At 43.6% G+C, this 14,649-nt stretch overlaps 1 protein-coding gene and 1 long non-coding RNA gene across 6 annotated transcripts in view; both read left to right on the top strand.

Moving 5' to 3' along the window:
• Positions 1 to 1,541, top strand: part of foxo6b (forkhead box O6 b) — a 34,878-nt gene extending 33,337 nt beyond the window's left edge. For all 3 annotated transcript variants that reach the window (XM_069195502.1, XM_069195501.1, XM_069195500.1), the window contains exons 4-6: positions 10 to 431; positions 524 to 608; positions 909 to 1,541. The gene's annotated coding sequence lies outside the window, so the exon portion shown is untranslated. The remainder of the gene's footprint in view (positions 1 to 9; positions 432 to 523; positions 609 to 908) is intronic.
• Positions 1,542 to 2,153: 612 nt separating this feature from the next.
• On the top strand, positions 2,154 to 14,008 carry LOC138241857 (uncharacterized). Of its 3 annotated transcripts, none has more exons than XR_011191127.1 (4): positions 2,154 to 2,274; positions 3,735 to 4,516; positions 6,379 to 12,136; positions 12,979 to 14,008. It is a non-coding gene; the product is annotated as an uncharacterized lncRNA (long non-coding RNA). The 3 variants fall into 3 exon arrangements; XR_011191128.1 differs by having other exon boundaries at positions 3,706 to 4,390; XR_011191126.1 differs by having other exon boundaries at positions 3,706 to 4,516.
• The last annotated feature ends 641 nt before the right edge of the window (positions 14,009 to 14,649 follow it).

Raw genomic sequence — 14,649 nt, 5'->3', positions numbered from 1 at the left:
TTGCTTCAGCTCTCTCCCCAGCACCGACCCAGAGAACAAGCATCTCTCTTCTCCTCAGTACTCCACGCAGTCCTATTCTCTGCTCTGTCATTGTGCCTCTTCCACTCTTATGCGAGAAAGGGATAAAATGTATCTGGTGTTATCTTGGAAGGATGGCAGCGCACACGAAACAGAACCACTTCAGAGAGTTCACAATTACAGCACGTTGAAGCTGATGAAAAAAACATCAGCAGAGGTGGACTCAATTATCATGCTGAATTTGGGAACAAAATGGGCCTAGATTGGGCAAATATATCAAGAACACTGTAATTACAGGCAAAGTACATCCCCGTCCTAGACAGACCACTTTGGGAGTTTCAGTGAGTGCATCTTCCAGGGAGACTGCGCAGCATGTCACCAGTTCCCCAATCGAACGCCAACCCAAGATGGCAGTAAGTGGCACAGCCCAGATCTGAACTTGCAACCTCTAGACTGTGGGTCTCATCCTGCTCCCAGTCTCTCTCCTCTTGCCTTTGATTTGCAGAGATGAAAAGACAAACTGGATCAGTGCCTCCCTGTGGACTGCCGTTTATCAAAGAGAGCAGGGAGGATGTAATTAATGGCGTTTGGTAAGACACCAGTATTAACTTTCATTTCCCCCCCCATCCCCAGTCCCAAAACCCTAATCTCACTGCAGATTAAATATCTCTGTCAGCCAAACACATTGTAATGGAAAAACAACGCAAGTGGCGGCTATAATTACTTTTTACTAAAGAGTAATTAGTAACTGTGACTAATGAGAAGTGCTTCAAAGTAGTGGGGCTGATCGCAGTGGATAACTTTGTAGAGCAGAGCCCAGTGAAAACTGGCAGGTCATAATATCAGCAGCTCAGTGTTACAGGCATCTTTTTTTTTTTGCTTCTAAACAGGGCAATTCTTCTTCAGAGTATACACTTTATCAGGCTTGTAAGCAGATCCCCCGATAAACACTATATAAACAGCAATGCTGATGATTCTGAGATTGCAGGCTCCACTCCAGACTGTGCAGTTCACTCAAAAAGAGCATGGATATCGAAAAGAAGAGCAAGACTGGTAATGACGGGAAAACTGACAGGACCGTTTCCCTCCGGGCGTGCTGCAGGGGGAGGGGCAATGGATTGCGAAGGATTTGCGTAGATCCTCACCTGTGCTATTCCGGGCACGCAGGAGCGCTTGCTGAGAGAGCGCCGGTGTCTCTGCAGCTGATGAAGGAGCGTGTGGGGACGTGTTTCATTCCCTGTGTGTCCCTGGCCCGGCTCACCATGAATGTGTCACCTGGCACCAAAGGGCCTTACAAGGGACAGAGATACATTCCCTCTTGTTCCATTCCAACATCAGAAACTCTCCACTAACAAGCTCCCTGCCATCCGTCTTCCTCAGTATCACACTGATGGAACTGGTGTGAAAGGCACGCAGGCAGCCAGTGTATCAGAGGCTGTGCATTCTACTGTTACAAAACAAGAGCGTGCAAGCAAATAAACTGTTCATGTAGAAAATCCCCCCTCACTCCCAATTACACAGACTAAAATTCTACTAGATGTGTCTCAATTGCTTAATTCCATCATGACTTAGTTAAGAGGGTCTAGTTACCATTTATTGAATAGACATTGACAACCCCAATGTGTGCACTGGTGTCTGTAACATTAGAAGTTTTAGGGCTCCACAGTGCAATTATCTGTTAGGTCTTTCCTTGTGGTTCTATGCTCTTTTCAATGTCTCTTGTCATTAACAAAAAAATTCTGTCCGAATAATCTGAAAAAGCATTATGTCCCTAACTCCCTTCCAGGTAGTGCGTACAGAGTCATTATGTGACGCTCATGATTGAACATGCGACAAATTAACTTCTGAAAAGTCTGTTCTAATGTTTTTATTCCTTTTGTTCACTGATGATTTGTCAGTTTCCTATTTAAACGTCAGGAGCTAGAGTCAGTTAGTTGCATTATTTACTTTTTGAAGAGAGTTTTGTGCAAAATTGATATGATATGTGGCTTACTGTTTGAAAAGGAAATTCTATAGGAAAGGATTAAAAAACACTGGAATTTATTGTTTCGAAAAGAATGGTGGGGAACCCAAAATTACTACTGAAACTATGTGTAACACTAATAACTTTCTACTGTCCTTTTTCCATTAGTTGTGCCAAGCAGAACTGTCCTGAAGCAAAAGTAGACAATGATCTGTAAAGACACGCACAACAGCATGAAACAAGCCTGGAACTGAATATACTGTTGCGACAGGCTCAGATCCAAGCAGCATCAGGTAAGCAGAAGAGAGTTCGGTCATGGACCAAATTAGAAAGAGAGTAACAGAAAATCATCAAACCATTACCCCATAACCAATAGCCCATAACTAACCAAAATAACCCGATAGTTTCTCATACTCAGAAGAAGCCCTTGTCACTCGTCCAGTCTCTGTAAATAAAGAATGGCTTAGGGTTTTAAATCATATGGAGAACATTAGAATGTTGCGTTATTCCGGTCAAGCTCTCACAAAGAATAAATAAATGCCAGTTCCCAACTTCATGTGAACAGACCATTACTTTTAAGTATGTATATCCAAACTCAGTGAAAACAAGACACACATTGTGTAGAAACCCTTCACATTTGTGTATTATGATTGCAGTACACCTACTGATACAGGTGCTGGCCAGCTGGTTCTGTTCATGTTTTGTGTGGTGGGTCCGCAGTTTAAACTAACTGTACCTGTGTGTGTTTGCTGCTGTAAAGAATGTGTACGGGGTGTGTGAGGTGATCGAATTAACATTCGGCAGCCCCTCCGGCGTGCCGTCACTAGTGACAGTCTACGACACTACGGGCTGGGTCTGGTTCCATTGTGAACAGGACTGGGAACTTTGGGCTCCATCTTTTTCCTTTCCTTTTATTTTTAATGGCAAAGGAGTATTACAGCCTTGTCAGGAAAGGCTTGAAAACATTATTGAAGAAAAAGAAACGCAGGCTATAACGAGACTGGAACGCAACCACAAATTCAGTCGTCTGTGACAAGGCCGTATTTGGCTTACAGCTCAATTCTTTGTCAAACCAATTTAGGATGTATGGGTGGGATGGGGATTTGGAGTATCATTTACATATTTGTAACAGCGGGCCACCGGCTCCTCTTCTGTGACGCTTCCCTGGATACTTTCCGTGTTGGACGTGGAGCAATGGGGTGGGCTCGGGGGTTGCTTTTCTGAGCCTCGGAGTCCCAGCAGAGCGACGCGATCTGCTCTCAGGCAGGCAGAAAATCCTGCCATGCTGGGCTGCAGACAGGCTGTATCCATCACGCCGGAATCAGTGCAGAAAAGGCAACTCCAGCCCTGCCAGGGCTTTTTACAATTCCCAGGGTGTCACTGATATCATCTCTCAGGCTGCTTAGGCTGAACTCACAGGGAAGAGCAGTCTAGACTGAGGTGATAGACATCTCATTAGACCCTCATACACAGCTAACTGCTCCAGCACTGTCCAGGCTCTGAGAAACAGGTCAGGGGAAGGAACTGATAAAAAAAAAAATCATACATACAGTACCCAGACAGGTAGACTCGCTGCTTTACTTTTTAAGGTATAATGTCGCTGATCATTCATTTTTCACTCACAACATCTCTGCCGGCTGTGTTTTGTTTAGTTTTCTTTTGTTTTTTTCAATCGGATGCTTTCCACAGAGTGTCAGGTTCATCTCTTCCTTGTGTTTTACCAGACCACAACTCCTCACTCTCTTCCCCCTAGGAGCGCAGAGGGGAAGATATTCCGGTGTCCTGCAGAATTCCCAAGTGTTTAGTGCGCTGTTTTGAAACACAAAATACAGCTGCATTATAATCACAGAGGAAACCTGGGCAGCGTGATGAAGAGAAGACACATTGAAACCCACAATAGACTGTGCTCCAGCCCTGGACCAAGCTGTGGAGGCCAGGCCTCACTGCGGATGGTGACCTTCAGAGCTACAGGCTTTCCCCCAGCGTCCCACGGTCCCGTTGGCAGTGGGCTTCCCCCATCCCTCCCTGATTGGTGGCAAGGGTCCGTGCAGTGTGGACAATCCAGTGAAGGGGGCAGAGTCACCCAGCGCAGACGGCAAGTGGAGACAGAGAAGCTTCCCCACTCCCCAGTTCCACTGACGCTAATTGAAAGAGCCATGAAATATAGATGAGTGCTGAGAGAGAGAACCTGCTCTTTCTCCTTTCTCTCTCTCTCTCTGCCCACTTTGGTTCCCCGGTCACGGAACAGACAGCGCTGGCCGGCCCAAGCCCGGGCACACAGCAGGGCAAAGAGACTGGGCTGTAAGGATACACTAATGAGGAGATATGGATCCTGAGCAGCCGCAGGATCAGCCGGTAGACACGGCAACAAACAATCCAAGTCGAGAGGCGAGATCGTGGTCAATGAGAGTAAGGAGGGTCGAAATCCAAGACAGACACCGGAGGCGAACAATCCGAATCGAGAGGCGAGATGGTGGTCGAAGGGAGAAGGGGTAGCCCAAAATCCAGAGTGACACAAGGTTTAGGAATCGCCAGGTAGAGCTCTCAGGGAGTTGACTCAATACCGAGCAGCGGGAAGCGGGTTAGGATGGTTTAAATAGCGCTGCAATTACCTTGTTATTATTATTAACTGCTGCTGGTACCGGTTAGCTCTTTTGCGAGATGATCTCCGCTGCCTGGTGGTCATGACATGGGCCTCATCATAGCATAAGCCCTCCCCGGTTAACGTGTGGGGCAGTGTTGAGTGGGATAAATGCAGCTCAATTTACTCATCAGCAGGACTTCAAGGCTACCTGCAGAGCATTCTGAATTCCAAGGAGTCTTTCATGTCATTGGCAGTTCCTCACTTGTTTCTTAGAGGATTTTGTGCGTTCTGCTTTGAAACATACTGTTGCCTTTCAGGGAGAGGCTTGCCTTTAGAAACGACTTCCACTTTCTGAAAGGGCCTCTCTACGCTTTTCAGAGGGAAGTAAAGTGGGAACCACTATGCCCTAAAGCCTGAGTATCTCCCTCATCTAATTCTCAAATATGGATTGAGTAGTCTCTAGCTGAATCTAGTACTCTGTTGTTATGGCTACTTTATTAGGGTCAACGTGTGGCACAGGATTTGTGCAATGCCCAGATTTATACTAGCCTGGATTTAAAAATGGCTTTGAATGGAGTTTCCTTAGGATCTCTCCCCCCAAATGTGTTTGGCTGTGGCCTGTAGTTTAGATGCAATTAAGGCTCTTCTTCTGATTGAGTTTCAAAGGTAGGCTGTGCAAGACTGTATAGCTGTACATCCTCCGGGGAACTAGAAATGGGAGAAAGGCAAAGTTGTATGTGACTGTGTTAGTTGGAAATATGACAGCAGGGATCACTTAAAGTGAAGCAGGTCAAGGTCAGTCAAGTGATCAAGTCAAGTCAAGACCTCTTTGTCAAGGTCAGTAGTGATAGCAGGCTCTTCTCTAGCAATAGGTTGGTAAAGGTCACCAAGAGAGACAGTCTCCATCCAAAGGACAAGTAATAAAATGGACTTGACCTCAGATACAGCCCCAACAGTCATAGGTCTTGTGATTTTCTTACATGTGACGAGATACATACTATCACTCAAACACTTGAGTTATTGGGGGGATTTAATAGTGCAACATGTAGTAACACAATGCAGTACGGCCTGCTTAATATGAGCATTTGAAGCTGCTTTATATGTGCGTGTCTCCGCAGTGCTTGTAATTACCCTCTTGTGTTGCCCTAGAGCCTCGTCCCTGTCACCTGTCACAGTGCTATGACGAGTCCCAAAAGCACGAAGCCTGAATTATTGATAAAGAAATCTGAAAGTTTGATACCTACCCTGCGGGCAGCTTTAACCTATTGGCAGTTCAACTCATCCTGGTGCACAAAAGTTTGCAAATCACCCTCTTCTTCAGTGCAAAATGCTATAATTGATGCCAAAATTATTAGCATTTGGTTAACGTACAGTATGTATTAGATGTACAAATTCTCAATGGCTGGAGTTTTCAGTTATACTGCTCTTTCCTCGGCATTATAACACTCGTTTTACCTGAAAAGGGAGTACAGGATAAGCACAGTGATGTGGCTAGAACACGATTGTATCGCACAAGGAACTCTGCCAGAACTTTATGATTAATCAAATGAGATAAAAAATACACAATTCACACACCAAAATACACAGTACACAATCTTGGCCCACCTGCTAATATCAAATTTCATAGTTCTTGGTGGTGTCTTTCCACTGAGTGAATGTGCACAGCTTCAGACAGACTAACAGCTGTATTGATGGGTCTTTAATTTGTGAGTGGTGGGTAGAGGTCAAAATTTTCACTTAATTTATGCAGTGGCCTATATGGCTTCTGGGTTGATTGTATACTTTCTTGTTTTTATTTCCCTCTTCACGTCAGAGCTTTAAGCCTCAAAACAGGTAGTCACCAGCTCACCAGTCTCACCAGCTGTTTTTAATGGAAGACTTAGGCTTGGAAAACCGCAATAGAAAGGAGAGCCAACATCAGGGCATCACAGTGAAAACATAGCACTGAAAATGCAACAAGCTAGACCAGAAATCAAAGGTAAGTGCTTATGTGTGATGTGCCAGCAGCACCGCCTCTGAAGAATTAAGCAGTCTATTACCATGACCGGTGAGTGCATTTGATTTCTCAAGAGGTGTTCTGGTCCTTTTGCTATTAACATATTTCTAATATGAAATAAAAGTAATACATATAACAACTGTAATCATATTAACAGTATAGATACACCACCTATGCTGTGTATATTAGTTTATTTCCATGTGATTTGTCATGTTGCAGGAGTGAAATCCATTGCCTGCTGATTTATTCATGATATGAATTTTAATATCATTTACTGTGACAAAGGAGTCTGCATTTCAAATAAGCCTTGAGGCGCTGCATGTCTGTGTGTGTGCGTGCTTGAGAGAGAGAGTGCGTGCACAAATGTGTGACTAGGTGTACATGTGATCAGTTATATGTGTGTTTGTAACTGTGTGGGTGCAAATGTATCTGCTTCGTGTTTGTGTGTCTCCATTCAATTGCGTGGGTGCCTAGTTGTGTGAGATCATCTTTTTGCTTTGTTCACCTATTCTTAAAGAGATACTGGCTCTGGAATTTCTCATAAAAGTTTACAGCATCCTTTTGTCTTTGTTCCATACATAGACAAGACAAAACTGGAAGTTTTAAACCAGGGGAGGTTATTTGTCCCAGCTTGATCATCATGGGGGCTACAAGTCAACCCAAATAGAGATCGACCCCTTGTTGATGGTCATGTCTTTGGCAACATGTGGTCCTTATGTTCCTTATCACAGTAGGCCTGTAAGATCTGGACCAAACGAAGTTACAGGCCAATGGCTATGCTCTTCACATGAACATATGAACAAGCAATATGCAAGTCGTGCATATAGAATACTGTAGTGCTGTACTGTATATAACACTCCCCAGTAGCTGAAGTCTTTCAGGCTGTTTTCAAATTGGTAACTGAAAACAAACGAACATGTGGCTCTTGTGAATGACTCCTGCTGATTCCTGTTATATGCATTTGGCCAATTTGTGAATCGATTTTTATTTGATATAAAAGTTCAACGGTATACCTGAAATAACCTATGCAACTACTTTATGAACAGAACAGGAAATGAAGCAACAGGAAAAGCCAAGTGACATTAGGTAAATGCTGTTTATAAAGACCTTGTTATGACAGCCCACTGATGTTATTGAGCATTTTTGTCACAAAATGGACCAGATGCCAAGGAAGTATGTATAAATGTGCAGAAGTTGTTAAAAGTTTGTCATGCTATACTTATGCATATTTTATGTCTCTGTTGTTTCACTGGTTCTGTCTCCTGTTCTGCTCAGTGTGGTTTGATATGTAAGCTTTTTTCTACTGTTAATACTGGGGGCTGGGAGTGGAGGGTGATATTGGGGGGGATGCAGGAAGTGTAATTTAATTTTGTGATAATCTAATTTGCTTTGATTAAAAATTTATGCAAATCCCACTTAGCCCAGGGATCAGCAGAGAGCGGCACATTTTCTTCTTCTTTTCTTTCCAAGCAAATTAAATCCCAATAAATTAGAACCGTGCTGTCTTGAAAAGTGGATTCATTAACTGGCAAAAGTCTGTGAGCGAACCTGTCGAGTGCACCTTCACCTGCACGCTAGAAATAGGCTAATAATCCGTGTGGACACAGCGCTGAAGAAACCATCCTGGCCCCAGGGGGCACAGCATTTTTAGTTTCTAATGTCCTACAGATTATTTTAGCCTTTTAGGCTAAACGATAAATAAGAATCCCTGTCACAAAAAAGGTGTGCGATACAAATGTCACTTTTTATAGGATATTTGTTTTGCATCCTGATCAGTCAGTTTAACCTAACCTGCCAGCCCTGTTTTAGGCACTGGGCAGAACGTTCCGTCTTCCTCGTGACGTCTGCCCGCAGTGGGCGTGGGTAGGCCCAGGCTTCCAAAAAGCGACGTGTTCGCTCACGCCCCCTACAGCCAGAGCCCCCTCCCTGTTGAAGGCCAGCTAGCTGTGTACCCTGCAGCACCTTCACTAACAGTGCCTGCCTGCATGCGCTGCCGAGCTTTTCCGAACTCCCATTCGTGGGGACTAATTGATGTAAATGCACTTTGGGAGATGTTTTTTCGAGTTGGGGTGTTCTGTCCCAGTAGCTTCAGGTCACACTGTGCGTACTGTACGTACATGTGTATGTATTCAGCGGACGTGCATCAGCCTTTCTGGGCTGTTCTTGTCAGAATCATAATCTCGATTTTTATTTTCTAATGACTAATTGATGTAAAATGACAGGCAGGTGGTGTGGGGGAGCAAATCCTGCAAGGCAAACTGGTTTAATTTTCACATTTTTTGGGCTTTATTTTCTTCCATTCGAATGCCATTTAATGAAATTGCTTGCTTGCCATGGCAGACTGTAAGCAAAGCCTACCACAATAACACTGTCTGGTACATGTAATCCTGTCTTTCCAAAACAGTAAAAAAAAAAAAAAAAGGTAACAAACCAGACAAAGCTATATAGGCATCTTGCTCATTTGGTTGTTAGAAGGATGAGGTTCCAAACACTTCAATTTCTTGGAAAGGATTTATTCAAGGTCCTTAGTGAATCATCTCATACGATATGGATGGGAGGGTGTTGTTGTATACACTCATACTTAATTTGTATAAAGTTGCAATCCCTTCCCTTCCCCTGAATCTACTGTTCTTGTGTGTATTTTGAATTTAGATCCTGTAGTGTTGGATAGTGAGTTCATCAGTGTGTTACTTTCTGCATATGTAGATTATTGCCTTTACCCCCATTAGCACTCTGTTGGCTACAGCACTGCCATTCGAAGGTAAGGCTGCATGTGATGTGGGCAAGGTCTTCCACTGTGTGACTGTGTCTTGCACCGAGGTGTCAACGAAATGAAATGTCCTTTCAGAAGTCTGTGCACAGCACTTCTCTCCAACATCAGTCAGTCCATTACAGCACACTGATAAAGATGGATGCTGAATCTTTTGCAGCCAGAAGCTTTTTTCCAGAGCACGCTCAGATGCCGGGCAGAAGATGGGAGAGAGTTTTCGCCCGTTCAGCTGTGAAATGTGACTCCTAAGGACAGGGTTGCCCTTGGGAGCAGGGCACGGAGAGGTGGTGCCCTGGCTAGCTGTCAGAGACAAATGTGTCATGACAGGAGGCGCAGATTGGCTGCCAGCTCGGCCAGCTGAGGAGCACACCCAATTCTACAATTCAACTGAATTCCAACACATCATAATTTGAAATTATGAACAGAAATGGTGTATATACACACACACTTACATAATCACGTTTTATGCAGACAGCTTTCAAGAGCAAATTGCTAGAAACCACTTTCCTGCTGTTTAACCATATAAAAAACTCAAAAAACACGCTTCTAGATTAAATTGAGGCATACTTTTGTCCTTTTGCTTGTATGTTGCTCATATTAAGTAATTTCATAAAGTGATTCTTTACTTATGTGGGAACTGCAGGCGTCGAAGAGATTTTCAAATACAGTATGCCACATATTGTCCATATCCCATGATTCCTTGGAACACGAGCTGTAATGTCGTTTGGTATTTAAAAGACGTGAGGCTGGTAGATGTTTTGGGAGAAAGGCTGCATTATTTTTCACAGGGCTGATGACTGTGGTGAGAGTTATGAGTCTTTCTCTGCTGTTTTTCTGCACCCGCTACGGTCATCGTTGTTCTTTCCTTAAAATGTTCCTAACAAGTTTCACAGCCCGGCTGGACCACCTGGCAAAGCTGTGGGCTGCAAGTGGAGCCAACCAGCTGCGTGTTCATGCCCAGAGTTTGGCGTGTAACAGCCTTGTGATTCAGTGCCTCTCAGCAGACCGGAGTTCCAATGCGACAAACAGGTAACACGCCCTTTCCCTCTCCCGCTCAGACTCTCGTTCCTCTCCTTTTCCCACACTCCCCCCTCCTTTGCCCACTCCCCCTCAGTCAGAAAGACAGAAGGATGGAACGGGGAAGCCCTCTCACCTCCCTCTGCCTATTGCTGCATTATCATATTCATGAGGACACACATCCATTATACATGAGAGCAGGAGAGAAGGAGCAATATATATATGTATACGTATACAGAGAGAAAGAGATAGGTACTGAAATCAAATAAAATATTCAAAACCACACTGCACTGAGATTTGACAGCACTCATGTGCCCTGGCTTGAATGGCTCTGACCCCTAAATTAAGTTTTAGGTGACAACTGGAAATAGGAGCAGCGTCTAAACACACTGGACAGGGGTCCCAGACCAGTGGAAAACTGCAGCTGTTAACATGTGTCTGTGTCTCTCTTCGTGCTTAGTTCAGTGATTCTGGCAGTTCACAATGATAGGAAACTGGCCCAGTAGGTGGCGTCTTTTTTATCTGGTGCCAGAGGCTACTATGAAATATGCCATCTTTTGGTTGACATTAAACCAGAGCTGCCAACCATCTGTAATTCACTGTCAGTAAAAATGTCCTGTGTCCTGTTTACATTCCATAAAATGTCGATTAATTTTGTTACACATTCTGATGCACAAAGGGAGAAAGGGAGTTTTGGTCTTCTCAGTTGTGTTTGTTGAGAAGAAGGATGCTTATGGTCAGTAAAAATATTTGAAAAGTCTGGTAACCTTGCATTACCACAGCAGTTTTTTTTTTTTTACAAACGCAGAGGTGTTCTAACCAATGGGTTATAGGAGAATTCCACAGGGAAGACAGACAAAAGACACCTGTTCAGCTCACTTAAAAAGTAAGTGCAGGTAGCGCAGTTTTCTGTCAAAAGATTACCAGAATGGGGGATTAATGTGGATTTTTTTGGTCCAGATGAAAACAGAAATAGCCACGAATCATTGCTCTCTGCCTAATTAACAGATAGGGTGATCCTGTTTTGGTTATTGGTGAAGGGTATTGCTTCTGAAATGAAATGAAAGATGTGTAATATTGGTAAGACTAAGTACTTGTTTCGCTATGTCAAGATTCCCCCTGTGTCAAAGAAAATAGATAAATTAGTCAAATTAGATGGGTGTAAGGAGGTGTTCAGAATACTTGGGACATTGTGTGAACAGCAGTATTTAAAACTGGACTGGGCAGCCTTCTCTCTAAGCGTCAACACCAGCACAAGGCTTGTGTGAACAGCAGAGAGCAAATAATGAAACTCATCCTGCAATTAATGGTTTTCTCTTGAGCTTAATTAAGAAACTGCGTGGGCTGGAAATGTGGTAAGAGGCAACCGGATCGATTAGCAATTAAAGAAATCGAATAATTAAAAAATGAAAAAGAGTAACCCCAATTACAGTGATCTAAAATTCTGAAAATAATAATCTGAGAATTTTGTTTTAGTTTTAAAGTGTTAGTGATTTCAGTTCAGGCAGTTTAAATCTCTGAAAAGCCCTGTTCCTCTGTGGCTCTGCCCATGTCTTCTCTTTAGTTGTGCCCTGAGAGTAGCTCTGCACACTGCATTTGTTGTAGCTGACAGTGCGTGAATCGACTCGCTGCCTCTTCGTTCTCCATCCCCCTGGAGATCAGCTGCTGTGTGACATGGGGACACGTCCCCAGATGTATGCACAGCTGTTCAGAGCTTCCAGAACCGGAGGAATCACAGCCCGTGTGGAAGCTAATGACCACATCATATCGTCACGTGATAGAGACAAGGTGAGACAGCCCCCCCCCCCCAGTTCCAAAGCTGACATCCACCTGCTTCAACTGTGTTTCTTTAGCGCTCATTTTCTTGGCTTTTACTTCACTTCAGTGCTGACAGGGCAGGCGGGTGTCACTACAAAGAAATTCAGTTGTTAAGAGGACGCCCTCTGCTTCACCTCTCGTCTGAAACCCACGTGTGTGCTAGGCAGAATGAAAGCATATGGGTGTCTCTGTGATATTCCGGCTCAGCTGGATAAAATCAGCAGATGTTGTTACTGAGATCTTGAGCCCTGGGGGACAGAGCTCTACCCCAGTGCGTTCCACTCACCTGGCCTCCCTGGATGCATGCTCTGAATGGGGATGTATGTTGTATGATAGGCGGAATCAACACCAGATTAATTCATTCTCCCTCAATCTATGCACTACGCTTCACTGTCAAATATAATAGAATCCAAAACCTTGCAAAAACAGCTCCTTACAGAGCTACCTTTTCTGTGTCCTGTGCACATGACCTGGTTCGATTTTAAATCATACTGGAGTTATTGTATTCAGCCCTTGACATTGAAGACAAATATGACATGTTTAAAGACTGAAGCACAAGGGCAGACTTAAAAAGCCCAATGTCAACAGCCAGGTTCCCAGGCCAGTTGAGAACAGTTTATATCTCACTCTGGTCTGGAATTCTTTCAGAAAAAATAGGCAATTTCTCTTTCAGTAAGCATTCGGCATTCGGTAAGCTTCAGTAAACATTGCTGGGCAATGACAGAATATTCGCTGAATATCTAGTTTTATGAGATAAGAAAAAAAAGTAAAAGCAAATCTGCAAGGTGCTTTTACAGGCTGTATTTCTGAAGACCTAGGTGCGGAGAGCTGCGATGAAGTGCAGAGGATGTACGTCCTGGGCCTTGATTGCGCTAATATCGGATTACTGATGGAAATTGTCTGAGCCGAAGGCTCTCATTAGCTCTAATGAGATTTCGAAGAGCCGTGTTCAGGCCCACATTCTGTCAGGGGGTGACAGGCCTGCGGAGAGAGAGGACGAAGGAAGGGAAAGCGAGACCAGTGCCCCCAGCCGCTCATCCTGTCGACCAGTGCACCCACCACAGCCAGTAATACAGCAGATTCAGGCAATAGTGCTGGAGAGAGCGAGTTCATCGCTACATCTAACCACATGCATGTGCCTGTAATCAACAAAGCTGAAGATGAGCGCTTGAATCTGTACATGTAACACAGATTGCCATACCCCAGGGTCGCTCACACTGTATCCTCTATACTAGGGATATATAGTACACACCAGTTATTCCCCAATCCCATCTCCTCTCTTTCAGACTCCTCGCTCAAGTGATCGAGGTGCTTTTAAGTTTAAAAGAAGGAGTCATTTGACTTATATAAAGAGACGTTTACTTTAGGGGGGCATCCCCGCATCAGTGCCTTGGTGTTTTTCACAACTTGTCCCTGCAAAGAAAAAGTGCCTTCTGTAGTGTATTTTTTATTGTCGGCTTTAATAGCATATAAAGGGCTGTTACTTTTTAAATAAACTATAAATCAGGTCTGTAGAACCATGAGAGATGTGGGGATGAAGCCAGGCTTAAGACTTCAGTATCTGTGTGCGTGTATGCAGATAGAAAATAAGACAATTCGGAATGAGGAAATGTGGTGTGTGTCTGTAGGTGTCTGCTTAGGCAGCAGCTGTGCTGATCTGAATTCTGTAATTAAAAGCCCAGCATTAGTCTGGCTCTTGAAATCTATTGAGTTTTATATTACAGATGCCTGTCCCACACTACACTCACTGCAGCGACACAGGGCCTCTCAGTGATAAGTGTTGGAGACAAACACTGCATTATGAGGATGATCGTACTTGGATAGTCATTGGCAATTTTTATAATGCTAATATTATGTAATATAGACAAAGTCCTATATTTTAGAATTATAATATAGAAGATGTAACAGGTAGTGTTACAGGTCCTGGAAGCACATGATATTAAGCAGTCTCCAGGGTCTAATGGTATTTTACCAATTTTAATTAAGAAAACAAGATAATTTATTTAGAGACAATTAGCAAAACTCAGGGACAGTTCTCATTGACTGGACAATGGCTAATGTAACTTGCACCCACAAAATATGTAACAAAACCAAACTAAGTGATCGCAGACCAATAAGTCTTATTTATTGTATTTAGTCCCATAAGGTTATGGAATTAGAGGATTATGTCTATTAATAACAGGTGGGTGCTCAAACTGTAAATAGTGGAGTACCACAAGGAACTGTATAAGGATCACAGTTCTTCCTGATGTATATCCATGATCTGAATTATTGCACAAGAAAGCTACTGATGTTCACAAATGTGGTACCAAAAAGGACCAGTTAACACTGTGGAAGCTGCATAAAAACTCAAAATTTTGTAGAGAAAACTCATATTGGGTATTCAAATGGCAGGTGACTTCATACAAATAAGTCATATAGATACGCAGTAGTGTTAAGTGCATAGTGTTCAGGTTGGTTTGCCAGTACCAACAAATCTACAG

The sequence above is a fragment of the Lepisosteus oculatus genome, chromosome 11, assembly GCF_040954835.1.
Source record: "Lepisosteus oculatus isolate fLepOcu1 chromosome 11, fLepOcu1.hap2, whole genome shotgun sequence".
In the NCBI taxonomy this organism is placed as follows: domain Eukaryota; kingdom Metazoa; phylum Chordata; class Actinopteri; order Semionotiformes; family Lepisosteidae; genus Lepisosteus; species Lepisosteus oculatus.
This window is presented reverse-complemented; position numbering and strand designations above follow the sequence as displayed.